Source organism: Lutra lutra, chromosome 2 (assembly GCF_902655055.1).
Source record: "Lutra lutra chromosome 2, mLutLut1.2, whole genome shotgun sequence".
Lineage (NCBI taxonomy): Eukaryota > Metazoa > Chordata > Mammalia > Carnivora > Mustelidae > Lutra > Lutra lutra.
In genome coordinates, this window is record NC_062279.1 from 26,515,923 (window position 1) to 26,536,521 (window position 20,599).

The window sequence follows — 20,599 nt, forward strand, 5'->3', positions numbered from 1 at the left end:
CTCATCTCTTCTCATCTGTTTTCTGATATCTTCTAATCCCTTCTCATTTCATCTGCCTGACTTCAGTAAGCAGTTTGGAGACTTCAGGATAAGGATCATTATTAATCTTTGGGACATATAGGTGTGTGTGTGTGTGTGTGTGTGTGTGTGTGTGTATGCATATATATATATATATATATATATATATATGCATGAACATCTTATTCAATGGTTACCAATAAATAAAAGATAAAGGTCTATAACTTACCCTTATACTCAAAAAGAACCATGTTTTAAGCGCCTTTCATGCCTAACTTACATGCTTCTTTGAAATTAAGAGTGTTAAGCCCATTGCCCCACAATTAATATCATTTGGAGGTACATGAAGAACCAAAGATAACGGCAGAATGACCACTTGGAAACCTGCACCACAACTGCCAGTGGAGGGTCTTGTTGTAGATGATAATGCAGACCTAGTGTTACATCCTGAAGACATAAGGGACTTGTGTCAGGGTAAGTCTAGCCTTGCTAGGAAGGAGGAGATTGTCCTAATGGTGGTTGGAGATTCTAAGGAAGAAGTTAGAAAGAAGCAGCACTCTCAAAGGCAGGGGACTTGAGGATAGGAATTTTCAGGATTTACTGAAAGACTCTCTGGAAGGTGTTAACTTTTCAGATGTGTTACCCTTCAACTTCAGAAAAGTCCTATAGTATGTACAGTTCTGTGTGTTTTTTAATTTAATAAATTAGTTTTGGTGTTTTTATGTTCTTATTATACAGACATAGCTGCATGGTTTGCACATTTATTTTAGTCATCTAAAATTACATCTTGGCATGCTTTCTATATCCTTACACAGAGGGCTCCCTCAAGCATGTTTTCTTCCTTATTTATATTCCATGGTGTACTATGGATGGGCTATAATTTAAGTAAACAGTGTTTTCTCACCTGTTCTTAAAAAAACAGTGTGGGAATGGGGAACAACAACAACAAACACATCTTTTCTTGGTACTATGCCACTACCAGAAAATAGGCATTTTTGTAAGACAGCCTAGTATAAAAGGAGATCCTTTCCATGGTGTGACAGTGGCCCAGTGTCTCAGGCTACTCCCCTGACCGGTTACTCTCAGAGCTAGCTTATCTATGGCACAGTGATGGGGAAATGCTACATCTGTGTATATTTTTAAATTTTCTTCTCCAAAAGTATAATCTTATTTTCCCAACATGACCCTTCAAAAATTGTTATATCCTTGATAGTCTGCAAGTTTGTGTTATAAGAGACCAAATGTCCAGCTAGAAAAAGACATGTGTTCCACTTTGACAACCATATGTGTTTCTGTGTTACTCTGACTTACCTTCGTGGTGGAGAGTCCATCTTTATGTGATTCTCTGAGTATATTCTGTTATCAGTATTGATAGAACAGGATAACTGGGCCAATGCGGAAGTAAAGGAGAAAAGTGTTCTGGAACCACCTCGAGGTTCCAGGCTGTGAAGATGTGCATGTCTGTGATGTGCCACTCCAACTTTTTCCCTCAGTGGAGCATATTTCAGGATTCACGCAGTTATTTAGGCCGTGGTGCAAGATCATGCACCACACAGGGGGAGTACTGATCTTCCTTACACATTGGCACATTCCCGTACTTTCTCTACATAGAATATATTGGGACTGCTCTGGGCAAAGTTTAAGAGATGAGAGTTATTATTTTTTTCTTCTCTACCATTTCCTGTGTTTATTTATACCCTGGTGTCATCTTTTTCATTCTCCCCTGACTTCTATGTTTTATGTTTCCCATTGGTTACTAGAATTTACCAGGCTTCTTTTCTCTGAAAAATGTCCCAGTGCTCCAAGTTCATTTCTGCTTTAAACCAAAAACTATACTTTTTTTTTTAAATTATTATTAATCACAGCTAAGAGGGAGACTTCCTTGAAGTTGAAATGGCTATCATATTTTGCTTAGGCTTCCTGGAAATACTTGCACTTAATCACCTAAGTGAATGTTGACTTGGGTAAAATCTCAGGCTAAGGGTGACAGAGCAAAGGGTGTTAGCCAGTGGGGAGAGGTATCAACTAGGCTCCAGAAAGCCTTCCCACACTCTTTACATGGACCCCAACTGAAGGTCTCTCTCTGGCTTTGCAGGCTTCCACTTCCGTCAGTGTCTTGACCTATCAGTGAAGAGAGAAAACCAATACTGCTGTTACACATTACATGCTAAGCCGACTAGTATGTTTTCAAAAGCACATTTTACAATTTGCAAATTATGGTGGCACTTTGTTTATCCCTCTTAGCTCTCACTGAGTTTTTATCATTTTGTTCTTAATTGGTGTCTTGACAAGTATGAATTACAGCACAAAACCATAAACCCTGCTTCTGACAGCAACTCAGGGATACATTCGGTAGCAGGAGGGTAGAGAATTTGTATATTCTGATTATTTGCACATTTAGACTATACATGTTATTTGAGTCTTCCATTTGGGTAAGTAATTGAGAATTATTTATATTTGGTTCTTTTAATAGTAAATCTAATCTTTTGTGGCCTAAATGTCTCAAGATGTGTATGAAGTGTTAAAGCAATGATATAATAAGTTGAAATGAATTGTATATTCAAAAAAGCTAGGATTACTAGTGAAAATTACAATGTAATTACAAAAATATGTTATCAATGTGTGAGGCCAATTTTATCGACAGACCTAGAAAATAGTTCTAATAACAATGTTAATGTAGTGAAAACATTGACCGTGTCTGAAAAATAGGGAGCAGGTGTGAAGCATATGTGTATGGGAAATGTGTAAGAAATAGTAAGGAAGTTATTTTGACTATAAAACTTGAAAATATCTAACATTATGAATTCCTATATTCTGTAGAAGTTTCATAGGAATAGATATAGTATTCATGCAAAATTGGTTCTTTCTGTAATCTTAAAAGCCTGCCAGTCAGTAAATATTACTTTTCCTATTAATTCTGAATGAATTTTGTTCCCCCTACCTTTCTGACTCCTTCAAAAAAGGTCACTCCCTACATTGAATCATTACTGAACCCCTTAGTCATGTTTTTCAAAACCACTTTCAAAACTACCATCTCATTTTCATATATTTACACAAGAGATACATAGTAGGGTATGTTTTGTCATTTTACAGATAAGGAAATTGATGCCCAAAGAGGTTATGTGTCTTGCCTAAGCACTGAAATCGGTACCCAAACCTCATTTTCTCCTTTCTAATTGAATACAATGTCTATGTTCTACTGCTTTCTAGAATAACAAGCCCATTATATACATATAGTGTTAGAGCAATGAGATAATAATTTACATATATATGTGTAAGTATATAAATGTATATATGTGTGTACCTACATATATAGCCTTTGTCGTGATGTTGAAACATATCACTGAAAGAGACCACGATCACATTTCAGTTTAGGAAAATCATAAATCCATAATAGGATTCAAATGATGGTGTTTTTATGAGTAGGCACTAGTTAAAATAATTTAGATTTGTATATAATCATGTCTCTTTTTGCATTTTCACACGTGCCTCTTAAAACCTATATTTCCCTCAGACAAGCCAAATTTCAGATAACGTGTCTGTTTCCACAATACATATTTTACATTTTCTTATCTTCTGTTTACCTCTCCTTTCGTGTTATCATTTCTTCAAATCAGTAAGCTCAAATATCTAAGCCTTTGTTTTCATATATCTTTCAGCACAAAAATGTAAGTGTGTACACAAGAATGGAATATTACAGGACTTTGGGGATAGTATTTAGTCACATTTGGAAGATAAAGATAAATGTTTTAGTAGATAAAACAATGTGGAAACTTAAGATGTGTAGAGAATCTGTGCTTAAGAGGTAAGTACAATATTACAAATAATACAAGGAGATCTATAAATAAATGGCTCCTCATAACAACAGAATATCTTAAAAGTAACATCTATAAAGTCTATTATAAAACAATAGTCATAACAGAATAAGTTGAGATATAAATTTATTTATTTTTTCTTCCATCACTATCACAGGGTAAGGCAGTGTCATTTCTCATCAGAACTGGTCTAATTCCATTATTCCCTCTAAAACATTCTTTATACTTGAACCAGGATGATCTTTCTAAACTGAAATGTGATTATGTCTCTCTCCTTCAGTGATATATCTCAACATCAAGATGAAGGCCAAATTCCATATTAAGTCTGATTTAATAGGACTTTAAATCTATGTTGTAACCGTACTTCTCTGGTCCACATAGACATGTCTTCTACTGACTGACACACCCTTCTCTATTCTAGGGCCTCATGCCTACTTAGGTCCTACTTGAATATCACTTGATCTTTAACACCTTTCCTGAAAAATAGAGCCGGGCATAAGGTGTGCCAGTGGTATCCTGAATAAATCCCTATCTGATAGGCTATCTCACAAATTAGAATTACTTACATATTTTTGTTCCCACTTGGTTGTAGGCTCCTTATGAGTACACAGTGACATTTGTTTATCAGTATATCTTACAATCTAAAAAGTATGTTCAATAAATATTGCATTGATTAATAAATGTCTATAGTTAAACATTTTATCTCATAATATGATGAACTGTGAATATCTTGGCAAATACAATTGTTGTTTGGCATTGTAAATATTGTATATAGTGAATGACCATGGTCATTTCTGTCCAGTTACATTTATATGTATTTACACATATTAGGTTGTAGGTTTATACTGACTCTCTACTTTATTTTTTAAAGATTTTACTTATTTTTGAGAGAGAGAGAATGAGAGCACAACAAGGGGTGGGTCGGAGGGAGAAGCAGACTTCCTGTTGAGCATGATGCGGAACTCAATCCCAGAACTCCAGGTCCACAACCTGAGCCAAAGGCTTAACCAAATGAGCCACCCAGCTGCCCCATGACTCCCTACTTTAAATACAGGCCATATAGTTTACATTTTTTGAGTTATTTTAGTTTTGATTGTGACACAGAAGATGCTGAAACCGAAGGAATATTACATGAATTAATAAAACAATACACTGTAATAACATGAAGCAATTATTCTAAAATAGGCATTTATTACTTAATAGCATTTCTGGTCAGCTTTCTGTCAGAGTTAAAGTGGAATGTATAATAATAGGCCTACTTTATAGAAAAGCATTGATAAAGAATTTTCACGGTTGATGATAAATTTGAGCTGGCTTCCTACAAAACAAATTATTCAGCTATACAGTGACTTTCCCAAAGAGCACATTTGCATGATCTTTGTTCAAGTTCACTGCTGGAGAGACTCTAAATAATAATCAGGCCATAAAGCCAGAGAAAGGCATTTTAGATTGCCATATAATTTGCACTGAGAACTTTGAGAATTCCAAAGGAGGCTGAACATTAGTAATCCTTCTTGGATAATAATGGAAATAATTAGGAAGACTTCAAACAGCCTGTATCTGTAAAAGTTTAGTGTCCTAAATGTGAGAGAGCAAGAACATTGAAAGTTGCTTAATGCCTTTTTTGAACAGATCTAATCAGGCAAGTTTTACCCTCTGACGCAAATTGGGTCTTGGCTGATGAAAATTGAAGCTACTGTTGCAAAGAACACTCAGATTCTTGCATACTTTTTACCTGCTTGAACAAACCATAGAGAAAAGTAATGACATACCTGCGTAAAATCACTTGGCCTTTCAAATCTGTTATTCATTTAGAAGCAAACTGGAAATCTTTTCAAAGTGAGCAAAGAGGAAATATTTCAAATGTCCCCATATGTTAATTTTATAACTCTTTCATAATCCATTTACATAGTCAAGACAGAACCTAATTATACTAGAAAAATTAAAGTAATTAAATAGAAGAACTTTGAACCTAAAGTCTATTTCTAAGATCTACTTTTATATCTTCCATTGAATTATTGTTTATCTTTAGGATACTTTCAACTGAAATATTTACAGACTTTCCAGTTTACTATGTTACTCCAAGACAGTATTTATCATCATTCAGAAGAACAAAATCAATTTGAGTTAATGTAAGGAAGTCCCCTACTCCAAAATTTTTTTATCTGTTTTTTTCCCATAATATTGACAACTTTAGAAGTGTGCTCTTGGTCTGTGAAAAAGAAATAAAATCAATCATTACTAACTCATACTTGACATAACTCATACCCAATCCAGAAATCTTATAGAGAGCATGAAATAACCTGGAAAGGGACCATTTCTGAGCATTATGGTTATTCTGGAGTTTACTCAAACAGTATTTTGAAAAATGTTTGCTAACATTAATGCTTTCATTTTACACATTTAAGAGTTCAGATCTATGAGAAGGATAAATTTTAAAGTCTTAAGAGAGCTACTCATTTAAACTAATCAATGCTAGAAATTTGACTACTACACTTTAAGCTCTAATAAATTTGGATGACTTGTATGTTAAAATTTATTACAAACATTAAAAATTTGTGGACACCACTCACACAAACTAACTCAAAATGTATTAAAGACTTAAACGTAAGATCTGAAACCGTAAAACTGCTAGAAAACAGGAAAAAGCTCCTGGACATGGATTTTGGCAATGATTTTTTTGGATATGGTAGCAAAAGCCCAAGCAACAAAATGAAAAAATAAGCAAGTGGAGGGGCACCTGGGTGGCTCAGTGGGTTAAAGCCTCTGCCTTCGGCTCAGGTCATGATCCCGGGGTCCTGGGATCGAGCCCCACATCAGGCTCTCTGCTCGGCGGGGAGCCTGCTTCCCCCCATCTCTCTCTCTGCCTGCCTCTCTGCCTACTTGTGATCGCTGTCTGTCAAATAAATAAAAATTTTAAAAATCTTAAAAATAAGCAAGTGGGGCTATATCAAATTAAAAAGTTTCCACACTGTGGTGTCTGGGCGGCTCAGTTGGCTAAGCAGCCAGCTCTTGGTTTTGTCTTGGGCCATGATCTCAGGATCCTGGGATCTGCTCCATGCTCTGTGGGGAGTCTGCTTTAGGACTCTCTCCTGCCCCCCAACCCCCGTTGGGGCTCATGCTCTCTCTTTCTCTAAAATAAATATTTAAAAATAAAAATTTTCCATACAGCAAAAGAAATGATCAACAAAATGAAAAGGCAGTCTATAGAATGGGGGGAAATATTTAAAATTATATATGATAAGGGGTTAATATTCCAAAGTATATAAAGAACTCCAGTAATTCAATAGCAACAATAACAAAAATACTCCAATTAAAAATGGCATAGGACCTAAAAAGACTTTTTTTTTCCAAAGAAGACCTTCAGACGGCCATAGTACACTTGAAAAGGTGCTCAACATCATTTATTATGCAGGAAATGCAAATCAAAACCACAATGAACAATCTCCTCATACCTATTAGAGTGGCATCTTCAAAAAGACAAGAGTAACAAAGGCTGGTGAAGCGATGGAAAGAAGTCAACCTCTGTGCACTGTTAGTGGGAATGTAAATTGGTATAGGCACTGGAAAACCGTATGGGGGTTCCTCAGAAAATTAAAACTAGAACTACAATTAAAAATTCAGAAATACCAGTTATGATTATACATCCAAAAGAAATGAAGTCACTGTAGAAGCTATATCTTCATCTTCACGTTCATTGTAACATTATTCATAATAGCTAAGACATGGAAATAACATAAGTGTCTATCAAAGGTGAATGGATGAGGGAAATCTGGAAAATCTACACACACACAGACACACACACACACACACACACACACGGAATATTCAGCCATAAAGAAGGAAATCCTGCCATTTGTGGCAACGCAGATGAAACTTGAGAACATTATGCTAAGTGAAATAAGTCAGAGAAAGACAAATACTATATGATGTCATTTATATGTGGAGTCTAAAATGACAGGAAAAAAGAAAAAGAGATCTGATGTGCAGTTACCAGAGGATAGGAGGTGGGGGTGGGGAGAATTGGAGGAAGTTAATGAAAAGGTACGAACTTCCAGCTATGAGATTAGGAAGGTAACATATGCAACATGATAAGTTCAGCTAATACTGCTGTATGGTATATTTGGAAGCTCCTAAAAGACTAGATCCTAAAAGGCTTCATCACAAGGATAAAAACATTTTTTCTTTTGTTTGCATATCTATATGAGACAATACATGTTACCTAAACTCTATGTGGTAATCATTTTGTAATATATATGATTAAATCATTTTGCTGTACCCCTTCAATTTATATAGTTCTGTTGGCCAATTATCTTGATAAAACTAAAAGAAAAAAATCAAATTTGTGGAAATGGCTTTCTGTGTGTTCTAAAAACTAAGACAGCTTTGTAGAATCTTCTCGGTAAATTTCAGTAAGACACTTCTTGGTTATATTCAGGTCAAGAATTATTTTTATGCTTTTCTGATAAATAATAGTTTGTCTCTGAGCATATCTTTCTTCTCTTCCTTCTTCTGAAAATTATAGGCGGAAAGATGAATAGTTGATCTTTAACAGACTCTGTGTGCATGTGTATATGTGTAAATTTTAGTAACATCTGTTGGTTTTAGTTTCTAGGAAAAGCTAATACTGGTGAAATCAGTAAGTGATACAATAGTGTTCCTATCTGATATGGGCTGTCAATGAAAGCTAATTGCATTAAGCAACTCTTCCTGGAAATACAAACACACATTGTTGTAAATCTACTTAGGAAAAAGGTAGTGAAAGTAGAAATTTTCTATCATACTTCCCATATAAATCAGTTCTCAATTTACACTTGCCACACTGCTAATGGGTCTTGGGAAAATATTTCTTAAAATTCAAATGAAATATTTACTTTATTTTTCCATTTGTTATTTTAACAAGTTCCAAGTTTTACAGTGGTGCTTTATCTTCCTCTTTTTCTTTTCTTTATCTTCCTCTTAAATGTGACTTCTTCATGGCCTCTCTGTTATATTTCATTGTTTGAGATTTGCCTTATAACCTAATTTTAAGAGTTGTCAGTATTTTATAAGCTATTATTTGCCTTTCTGATGCTATTAAGTATCTTCAGAACATATTAAAAAAATGTCCTCCTTTGGCTTTTGAGTTACAATCATTTGAACAAAAAGCTATACAAAAGAATTTCAGAAGCACAAAAATGCACCTTAAATTATTCTCTTCCTTATGTTGTTTTCAAGCTTTAATAAGCTTCCTTAGCAGATTTAAAATTTTACCATTGGGACAACTCTTTTTTAAAAATTTTATTTATTTATTTGAGAGAGAGAGAATGTACATGAGCAGAAGGCAGTGGTAGAGAGAGTAGCAGACATCCTGCTTAGCAGGGAGCCCGATGCGGGCCTTGATCCCAAGACCCCAGGATCATGACCTGAGCTGAAGGCAGCCACTTAACCAACTGAGCCACCCAGGTGCCCCTGGAATGACTCTGGTAAACAAATAAGATATATTATTGCCAGAATGCTATTATTCAAGTATGACAGATAATATATATAGGAACATCTGTATAAACTGTCAACCATGATAGCCTAGTCCAAATGTGGGCAAGTCTGAGAACTAGACAGCTTTTTGATATTTTGAACCTATTCTTAAAATTTTCATTTTCTATCAGAACTCGGTCATTCTCTTCACTATTCTGTCTTCTAATGTGTTTGATTCTGACTACTATCCAGTCTCCTTTATTTCTGTCACTGTCTTGAAACTTTGTACACATTGCCATCATTTTTTTCTCATCAGTATTCTTCCTCCTGAAATTTGTCCTTCTCCCACAGATATCCAAACAGAACTCTCTAGAAACAAACCTAAACTTAACATCTTATATAAAAACTCAAAATGGATTATAAACCTAAAGTGACATTTTAAAAAAACTATAAAACTTATAGAAGAAAACATAGGAAAAATTTTTCCTTTGTTAAGGTTAAACAAGGAGCTCTTAGACATTACACCAAAGGCACAATCCATAAAAGACAAAAATTGATAATCTAGACCATCAAACTTAAAAAAGTGTTCTATTGTATGATCTCTATAAGAGGATCAAAGTCTATTTAGAGTGTCAGGTTTGCCACTGACAAATATTATCAAATCCTATATCTGAGAAACACATTTTATCCAGAATATATAAAGAATTCTGTTGCAATTTAAAAATATCAGAAGATAGGCAAACCATTTTCACAGACATTTCTCCCAAAAGGGTATAGAGATGGCAAATACATGTAAGAAAAGATGTTCACCATCATTAGTCATTAGGGAAAAGCAAATTAAAGCTACAATGAGATACCATTACATACCTATTAAAATGGCCAACATTTTTAAGAAATACAGTATCAAATGTTGACAAGGATACAAGGCAACAGGATTTCTCTAACATTGTTGATGGAAATATAAAATGTCATAGCCATTCTGGAAATCAGCTTGGCTGTTTCTTACAAAGTTAACAGACACAATACAACCCAGCCCTCCTAGGTATTTATCCTAGAAAACTAAAAGTATGATCCCATGGGAACATGTGCACAAGTGTTCACAGTTACTTGATAGTAGCCAAAAGCTGGAAAGCACCCAAAATTCAACTGGTGAATAGATAAAGTGTGATACAATACATACAAAGTAACAAGCTAGAGAAAAAATAATTTAGAAGGATTTCAAGGGTTTTATGGTGAGTGAAAAAGCCAATCTAAAAAATTACGTATGATGTGATTCTGTTTATATAACATTGAAATGGCAAAATCATAAAGGATAAATAGTTGCTGCCAGAGGTTAGGGTGGGGGAGGAGGGCATAACTATTAAGGGGTAACATAAGAGAATGTCTTTGTGCTGATGGAGCAGCTCTTTACTGTAATGGTAATATGTACTGTGTGGTGATGGTTAAACAAATTTATACTTTGGATAAAATTTCAGAGAACTATACACCTAAAAGAGAGCAAGAAAAGAGTGCATTTAAAATATATATAAAGTCTGTGAGTTTTTTGTACCAATGTTGGGGCATGTGGCTGGTTGTGTCTCACCTTTGATTTAGGCTGAGGTCATGATCTCAGGGTCATAAGATCAAGCCCAGCATTAGGTTCCACTCTGGGTGTGAAGCCTGCTTGAGATTCTCTCTCTCCCTCACTCTTTGCCCCACCCCTTACTCATGCGTATGCACAAGAAAAATTAAAAAAATTTTTTTAATTTAAAAAATTTTAAAAAATAGTATTGCACCAATACAAGATTCCTGCTTTTGACCATGTACTGTGGTTATGGAAGATATGATCATTGGGTAAAGCTGCTTTAAAATATACCAGAATGCTTATTACTATTTGAAATTTCTGGAGGGCAACATACTTCAAAATAGAAAGTTGGAATAAAAGAAAGAAGAGGGCATTGGATATTTAGGGACAATTAGATGTCTGTCATGCTCAATAAAAAGATTTAAGATCTGGAACAGGATTACACTTTTTAAATTTCATATTTCCCTAATACTATCATAACTTCAGCAAAACTGCATTTAATAACATATGAATCTAGAAGAGAACCAGGTGATTTAAAATTAAATTGCCAACTAAATATCTTAGTAGGATGTTAAATAGTTGTTAAATTCTTGAATTTCGTTCTTAAAATTATTAATGTCAATTAAAACCAATATATTATTAAATTATTTTTAGTTTATGAAAAAAGTAACACTTCTTCAGAAAAATCAGTTAAAAACTGCAATATGCTTATATTACTTGAATATAAAATTTCAGGGAGATCACTTAGGTTCTAATTTATCATATTAGTCTTTGTCAACAAAGATTTTCAAAGAAAAAAATCTGTTTTATATTCAGCTAATTTATATTTAACTTAAACTCAATTAAATTACTCCATATAAACTTTTCTGAAGTTAAATCTTTTTTTTTTTTTAATTTCCAGACATCTGAACAATTGGATGAATTTGGACATTAAATCCTGACCTTTGGTCCTTAGATACACTTCCCATGCTTCAAGTATGATTGATTGCTTGTTGAGTCCAATTATTTCTCCAATGCCTGTGGGATTCTTAAAAACCCCTAACATTTGCAGGAAATGACCTTTATCCTACTCCATCATGCAACAGCTGTCAGAGATGTTTCTGTTGCCCATTCTCTGTCTTGCAGAGACTGGGTTTATTCAGTAAAACCTCTGTTGTTGGGCCAGTAAAACGGCAGGGCTTCATTTTTTAAAACTCTTATTTTGACATTGATGAAGATACCAGGTGACAATAACAAAGATAAATGTTAGTGATTACCACATAAGACTTATATATGGTCCCTGTCTTGGAGCAATGGAGATAGTTGGAAGCTATGTAAATACTATAAATCCTAAACTTTTGCCCATGCTAAGTATAAATATTTGGATTGAAACCAGGAAAAAATTTAGTTGTCAATTACCTGGCATTAGGCTGAAAATTCCCCTTGCACATAAACTCTTATGAATGCAATTAAGTGTCCCAGGAGGCTGGCACCTTGTTTGGGGCTTGGTTGGAATTAAACTGATAATCAGAATCATCAGCGGATTTTTGAGAGAAAAGGAATTGACTGAGCTGTTGAGGTTGTTTTTCCCTAGAACGTGAAATCTGCTTTTAGATCAAACTATTCATTTTCAACTCAAGGTAGGAAATAATAGCCTCGGTGATTCTGTGCTGTTGCCATTTTTTAAAAAATATTGATTCTTTCTTTAATACCGCTGTTTTTTCTCAAGAACTTGGTGTTTCCTGGCCAGTTGGTCACATTTACTACCAGGTGATTAAAATCTACAGTATATGCAACTGGTAGAGGTTTCCTTGACCACTTGTAGAGGTTGCTTCCTCACAGGACTTTCCAGAATGAGGGCATGGTAGCAGCTCTCTGTAAGTGAGCAGGGGGTAACTGTAGTGGTCTGACCTATAAGGTGACTTGGAAGAGCAGACCGGGTACTGGGAGTCCATGTAGTTTCCAATTAAAAAAAAAAACTCTTTCCTCTTTAAAGAAAGTTGCTCTTCACCTTTTCCTTTTTTCCTCCTCCTCATCTTTTCAGGAGGCCCAGCATTACCTGAAGCTATATTCTGACTTTCTCTCAGGAGCTTTCTGTTGCACATTGGGAGCTTTCCTACGTAGAGGATTTGCTTTACTTAGAGGATCATTTTCCATACTTAATTGTGGGACAAAAGCCAATAGGGCTGGGTGCTTGAATCAGAAATAGTCTTTTTGTAATTTCTTTCCCCAAATTGCGATACTGTTTTACAAATTATGAATACATCCCCAAGCCATTTACTGTATTTTTGAAAGACAGTTTCTAATAGATGGATGGGATTCTATTTAATGTCACTATCAAAATTTCTTTGATCCTATGCCTGTTAGTGGACATTTAGGTTATTTCCAATTTTTTGATATATAAAACTGTAATGAGCATTTTTATATAGAAATAGTTGTCTGTCTATAATTACTTCCTAGAATTGGACTTAGGGCCAGAAAGTGGATAAACAATCTTCCTTTTTTGGGTTGTCAGATTATTGTACTGGTTGCCATAAATTCTTTAGTTCTTTTTTTTCCCTATTCTATCCCATATGGATTTTGAGAAGTATAAGTACTTTGGGACACATATCCTAAATGTAAAACCCTATGAGGTAAAGTGATAAATGCTTTCTGATAAAGTAAGGACAGTTGGTTAAAATGTCATCCATAGAAAGCCAAAGAAGATTTCTGAGTTTTAGACAAATACCCTGAGGTGCTCTGTATTGGGATTCACACTCTGTGAAGAGTATAATTAAATGAACAGGGTACAGAATGATCCCTCTGTCTTTCTGCTAGGGCAATGTATTCTTTATCATGTTCCTTGAACTCATCTATGATTTTAAATAGTTCCTTAAATATACTGAGAAGTGCTTAACTGAATGTATTTAATCTGTGGAAAATATCAATACCAGGTTTCCCTCCCAGCCACAAATGACATCAAAATAGCAAGAGAAAGTGGGAAATGCACACTGGCAGTGATATGTTTTAAAGAGCCAGTCAGCAGACATAGAATGTACAGGAATAACATGATAGGAATAAGAATCTGGACACAGGGGCGCCTGGGTGGCTCAGTGTGTTAAGCCGCTGCCTTCGGCTCAGGTCATGATCTCAGGGTCCTGGGATCGAGTCCCGCATCGGGCTCTCTGCTCAGCAGGGAGCCTGCTTCCCTCCCTCTTTCTGCCTGCCTCTCTGTCTACTTGTGATCTCTCTCTGTCAAATAAATAAATAAAATCTTTTAAAAAAAAAATCTGGACACAGTGTAGAAAACTCAGTCAAATCTCTTTAATGCTATTCCCTGTTATCTCTCTCCCCACCCCCATGCTTAGGAAGAGGATCACAAGGCATTAGCTCCACATATACTGTTGTAATCCCCACAGAGACGGAGGGGAGCCCAGCTGACCTGGGCACTTTTTTTGTGAACTCTTTGGACCTATTCTAATTTCCACTCCAAAGAACAATCTTCATTTCTTTTTTTTTTTTAAGATTTTATTTATTTATTTGTCATAGAGAGAGAAGCGAGAGCGAGCACAGGCAGACAGAGTGGCAGGCAGAGGCAGAGGGAGAAGCAGGCTACCCGCCGAGCAAGGAGCCCGATGTGGGACTCGATCCCAGGACGCCGGGATCATGACCCGAGCCGAAGGCAGCTGCTTAACCAACTGAGCCACCCAGGCGTCCCCAATCTTCATTTCTTTTAATATTCAAGAGCTAAAAGAAATTGAGCTTTAACAACAAGCTAAGGTAACATTAAAAAAAAAATGATTTCTGAAAGAGGAATAGGTGAAAAAGCAGAGGGGCGAGCAGGGGAGACCGGAAGAGAATAAAATAGGACAGTAAGAATGTACAAAGGTTAAAAGAAGAAAATGTCAAATTATAACAACCTTGGTGTTTTCTCTGTTCAGCTCTTAGGCTTCGTCTGACTTTACTTATGCTTGCATTGTTGGTCTGCACTTGGATGCACTCTTAGTTTTGGCTTACAGCTTTTCTGTTACACTCACAGGGTCGTGTGACTGGCAAACCACACACACTGACGTACTTCCAAACGTGCATGGTGCACACACAAATCTACACACGTACTCAGAGGAAGAGAAAGAAAGGGGAGACAAGTGATGAAATCAAAAGCAGAAACAAAAAAAACAGTTAAGCAGAAAAAAGTATTTAGCTAAGTACAAATTAAAAAGGAGAAAAATGAAGCCTATATGGATGAAAGAGAGAGAGATGGTTATATGGAGGATTTGTGGCTCTGATTCATCTTCCAAAGATTGAAGAAAATAATTTGAACTCAGATTTTGGCCAGTGAAGCCTATACTCTAATAGCTGTAGTATTCTAGCTTTACATTTAATTTTTAATTTGTTTAGTAATTTTTATGAATAAAGTCCTGTTAAGTGCTTTAAGAAGGAAAAATGTAATGAGGACACAGCCCTGCCTTCCAAAAATTTAACTTGCTATTCCCTGAAGACCTAACTGAATAGAAAAATTTTAAGGATATTTAATTATTTTACCAACATATATTTAGTGGCTTTCGTGCATTACACACTGTGCAAGGTAATAGAAATACAAAATAATCATAGATAAGTGATAAATAGATAGAATATAATCTTTGTCCTCAAATAATGTACAATATAGCTAGAGAGGAGATTATACAGTGAGGGATGAGAACTCATAAGAGTGAACTTAACCCAATTGGGATGGGGCCTAGGGAGAATGGGGCATGGCTTTCTTTTAGAAGAGCTATTCTGAGTTGATCCTGGCAAAGTTAGTAGGATGATAACAACACTGCAGAGAGAAAGGGTGGAAATTACAAAAAGAGAAAATACAGGACAGCAGAGGCACTGAAAGGTATTTGATATTGCTCAAGATAGTTCCCAAAATGATTTGAGGAAAGCATGTTGGAAATGAAGTCAAGGGCCAATCTTAGACCCTCTTGCAAGACAGGCAAAGAATTAAGCCTTAACCTCTACTTAATTAGGGAGTCTTTGAAGGCATTTAAAAAGTCTGATTATATAATTAGCACTGAGTGAAACTTATATCAAATGTTATTCAGAGAACAGTGAGTATCAAAAGGCTAAGACCAATTAGAAAGGCAGGAATAAAATTTGTAAACATCATTAGATATCCAAGAGCTTGGTGGAGGGTGACAAATATTTAAGTGTTCAAACTTCCTTAATATATTTAACAGCCACACTGCACACTTCACGAAAGCAGCTCGTTTTTAGAGCTCTGAGTTAGTGTGCTTTGCCCTAGAACCCCACCTGATCTGTCTCCCTCTGTTAGCTCATGTGCAGTTTCGATATCTCTCCTCAGACCTAGATGCACATGGTTCCTAGTTGTGGCTTTGTACCGTACACATTATCTTTTGAATGACTTGTACATGTATGTGATCTCCAGCTAGTCCTGTCCTACTCAGTGTCCCAGAGTAGGTAGGAAACCATATGGGTAAGGATAGGTAGAAAATACAAAGTGATTAGAAAGGTATTTATGATGTAGATGTAAGCAGGGGGATGGTGAATGAGAGATGGTGCTTTTTACATGGAGGAATAAGAAAAGATTTATTTTCCACAATGCTGCCTACAACAACAGGACAGGAGACAGCATCATTTACTGATTTAGAAAACACAAAAGAAGGAGTCAGCGTCATTACCTAAAGACAATATATTCAGTTTTGTATCTATTGAGATGGAAGTACCTCTGAGATACCTGATGGCAAATCCCTAAAAAGCAGCTCAGTCTCTGAGGCTATGGAAAAAGAGTTGGGAGTAAAGAACACGTTAGCAGTAGTTGAGACCATAGCAATGGATGAAACCATTTAGATGAGCTGGACAGAATAAACAGAGGAGAAATTCCAGATAAGGACATCAAACTTTGCAACCGTGGGCAAAGGAAGAGGAGCAAAAAAAAAAAAAAAAAAAAAAAAGGGATCTAAGAGGTCAAACAAGATGAGAGTATTCAGAAGACTGACAAACAGTATCAAATGTAATAAGTAGCAAGTAAACTGCCATATGTTCTTTGGAATAGATGGACATTATACCAGTGACCTTGGAAAGGAGATTTCCTGTAAGTGAGTGGAAGTTGGATTAAAAGTAAAATGAAGGGAGCCATTACAGGCTATTCTTTAGCTTGTTTGTAATTGGTAAGGTAAAAAGCTGAAAGACAATTTTTTAAAACTATTTTTTTAAGATTTTATTTATTTATTTGACAGAGAGCACAAGTAGGCAGAGAGGCAAGCAGAGAGAAGGGGGATGCAGGCTCCCTGCTGAGCAGAGAGCCTGATTTGGGACTCGATCCCAGGACCCTGAGATCATGACCTGAGCCGAAGGCAGAGGCTTAACCCACTGAGCCACACAGATCTCCCTAAAAATATTTATTTATGAGAGACAGAAACAGAGGCAGAGGCAGAGGGAGAAACAGTCTCCCCACTGAGCAGGGAGCCCAATTCAGGACTCCCATCTCAGGACCCTGGGATCATGACCTGAGCCGAAGGCAGAGGCTTAACCAACTTAGCCACCCAGGCGCCCTGAAAGACAAAGTTTTTATAATTAAAAAATTAACTTTCTATGTTGAGAAGGATAATCTAGCAATGAAGGAAAGAGTGAAGATTTGGAAGAAAGAAAATATAATGAATGAGGCAAGTTTCCCAAGGAGGCAGGATGTAAGATCCAGATTGGAGGGGTTGGGACTGAGGTAAGAATGAAGGGAAGAATGCTAATCCCTCTCAGGCCAGAGGAACATTTGGCAGTGATGTGTAGAAGAATGGAGTTAGTCTTCAAGGACAAGGATTAACTATTTAGCAGTATAGGGTAAAAGAATGAATGTTTTCTCAGTTTTAAAACTAAAATAAGTGACAATGATGAGAGGCATATCATAAAAACATTTACAAGCAACATTCATTGAGTATCTACCACATACTAGACATTGAACCAGCCACGTGGAAGTAGCAATTAAAAAGTCACCTAGGGGCACCTGGGTGGCTCAGTGGGTTAAAGCCTCTGCCTTCGGCTCAGGTCATGATCGGAGGGTCCTGGGATGGAGCTCAGCAGGGAGCCTGCTTCCTCCTCTCTCTCTGCTTGCCTCTCTGCCTACCTGTGACCTCTGTCAAATAAATAAATAAAATCTTCAAAAAAAAAGTCACCTATAAAATTGAAGAATTAATAATGAAGAATAAAATTTTCAATAAGAAACCTTTGGTGCAATGTGTATTACAAAAGAGAAGTCAAGGTTTCTAACAATGTGTAAATCAGATATTATAATTTTCTCTCGTACTATTGGTAAATGGAGAAAAATAGGATCTGCATTTTCTACCTTCACTGAAGCTCTGATCATCACATTCTCAGGTATTATGTATAGTTCAATGCAGAGACATTTGAAATCATAAAAAATTGTCTAAAATAACTGCCACCGCAAAGCTGCTTTGATGAGAGAACAGATGGGTGACAGCATGGAGTTTCTATAAGCAGTTAGGAAAACAATCAGTGTTAGCAAATAACATCCATGGTAACAAGTCTAGAATCCCCAAGAGGATGTTTTCCATTATTGGTAGGTAAACATTTAGCAGTTACGATTACCAGAAGCTTCTTCTAACCTGGTGGTGCCCACTCTCTAGAGTGTTTTCCAGAGAGCATTTCATATAGCTCATATTACCTGTAAAATATTTCATCCAGACAACTTTACTTTATTAAAAAGTGTTTAGCACTTTATGGGTTGTGCATTTAAGATATTGTCTCAAATCACATACTTTTCTTCCTGTTACCTCTCCTAGGTATCTGGAAAGAATAGTATGTGATTTGAAACTATTCTTTCCAGATACCTAGGAGAGGTAACAGGAAAGAAAATTAATGAATTTATGAGAATTGGTACAATAGCCCTAAAAAAAAAAAAAAAGTATGATGTGTTGAGAAGTTAGAAGGAATATTTGACTGCAAAAGAGGAATACATAATTATTCCTGTATGTATTACATATTCCTGTATGTAATTAAATTTACATGAATTGTCCCTCTATCAGTTTTCTATTGGTACCATAACAAGTCACCAAACACTTGGTGGTTCAAACCAACAAAAAATTAATGTCCTGGAGTTTTGTAAGTTAGACATCAACAAGGATTTCACTGGGCTAAAGTCAGCATGTTAGTTGGACTGTATTACTTTTTGGAGACTCTAGGGGAGAGTATTTCCTTGCATTTTCCAGCTTCTACTGGCCACCAACATTCCTTGGCTCCTGGCCCTCTTTTTCCATCTTAAAAGCACCAATGTTGTATCTCTCTGGCCATTCTCAAATGGCCACATTTCCATCTGTCTCTGTCTTCTGTTTCCTTATACATTTAAGAACCCTAGTGGTTACATTGGGCTCACCCAAGAATCCAAGATAATCTCTGTATCTCAAGGTCTTTAAATTTAATTATCTCTGAAAGTTACTTCTGCCATCTAGAATATTGTATCCATACATCCCAGGTGGGATATAAGATGTGGGGATCCTTGGGGACCTTTTTTTTTTTTTTTTTGCCTACCACAGATGTATTCCTTAATACAAGGTTGATAACTAAATGAAAAAAAGACAAAAATAATTCAGAAAATGCTGATTATTTTAAAGCACATTTTAAAAAATTTAGATATATTTCAGTGAGCTGAAACTAAATTTTATATTCCATGTGGCCCCAGTAGTACTCTTCTACTTGAATAACAATGATAAGAACTAAAAAAAATGTACAGAAAGACTGAAGGAAATAGTGAGGCAAACCAGACAAGAAGGCAAAACATAATTTTAAAGGCCTTTTCCTCACATGTAAAATGGGGATATCAGTTACCACTATTGACATATGCATAGTTACTTTGTAAATATACCTGAAAACATTCTGTCTACTGAAAACTCTGTCTACCTGAAAACATTACTGAAAAAATTACATGAGCAGTCTGTTTATGAAAGGGCCTTGTAAATTACAGAACACCATGGGATGTTTACAAGATTTTGAAGTCACTTCACATATCTTACCAGTGATTTAAAGAAACTTGGGATGTATTTGATATTTGTTCTACTTAGTTTTTATTGTGGGGTTTTGATTATTTTCTTTCTACTATTACAATAATTGAGATGGACAGGATGTTTGTTGTCCCAATCCGTATAGTAACTGATTCCACATTCTGGTACTCTAGAAATGGGGTTCTTTTCCTTCACCTCTTGGGTGCCCCTCCTATTTCTATTTGAGAGTGAAGGAATTAAACTCCAAGGGAAAGCATATGACATAATTTCAGTCCTTGGTTGAAACTTTAGCCTCTAAAAAAAAGTGAAGAAAGAGGCTACCAATGTGAGGAGAGTGGTCAACTTGAAGGAAAAGAAGAAAACTTGGACACAATTAATTCCAGAGATTTATAAAGAGCTGGGATATAATCCAGTAATCCTGGCAACTGCGAGTTAGATTTGTTTGTTTTGGTTTGGTTTTAGAGGAAGTTACCTACAGTGTGGAATTTTGCCAATGTAATGGTATCTGTTGGACAATGAAAAAAATTCTTACACATTGACCAATGAGCATATAAAAAGATGCTCAACATCATTAATCATCAGAGAAATTCAAATCAAAACCACACAGAGATATCACCTCACACTCAATATAATGGCTACCATTTAATAAAAAAAAAAAAAAAAAAAAGGAAGAAGAAGAAGAAAACAAAACCCTAGAAATTGTAAGTGTTGGCCAGGCTGCAGACAATTAGAATCTCTGTGCACTGCTGATGGGAATGTAAAATAATGCATATGAAAAC

General features: G+C 35.8%; 1 long non-coding RNA gene across 1 annotated transcript in view; it reads right to left on the reverse strand.

Moving 5' to 3' along the window:
- Nucleotides 1-1,872: 1,872 nt before the first annotated feature.
- Nucleotides 1,873-20,599, reverse strand: part of LOC125093968 (uncharacterized) — a 130,270-nt gene continuing 111,543 nt past the window's right edge. The window contains exon 2 of the long non-coding RNA XR_007125401.1: nucleotides 1,873-2,139. This is a non-coding gene — a long non-coding RNA (uncharacterized LOC125093968). The remainder of the gene's footprint in view (nucleotides 2,140-20,599) is intronic.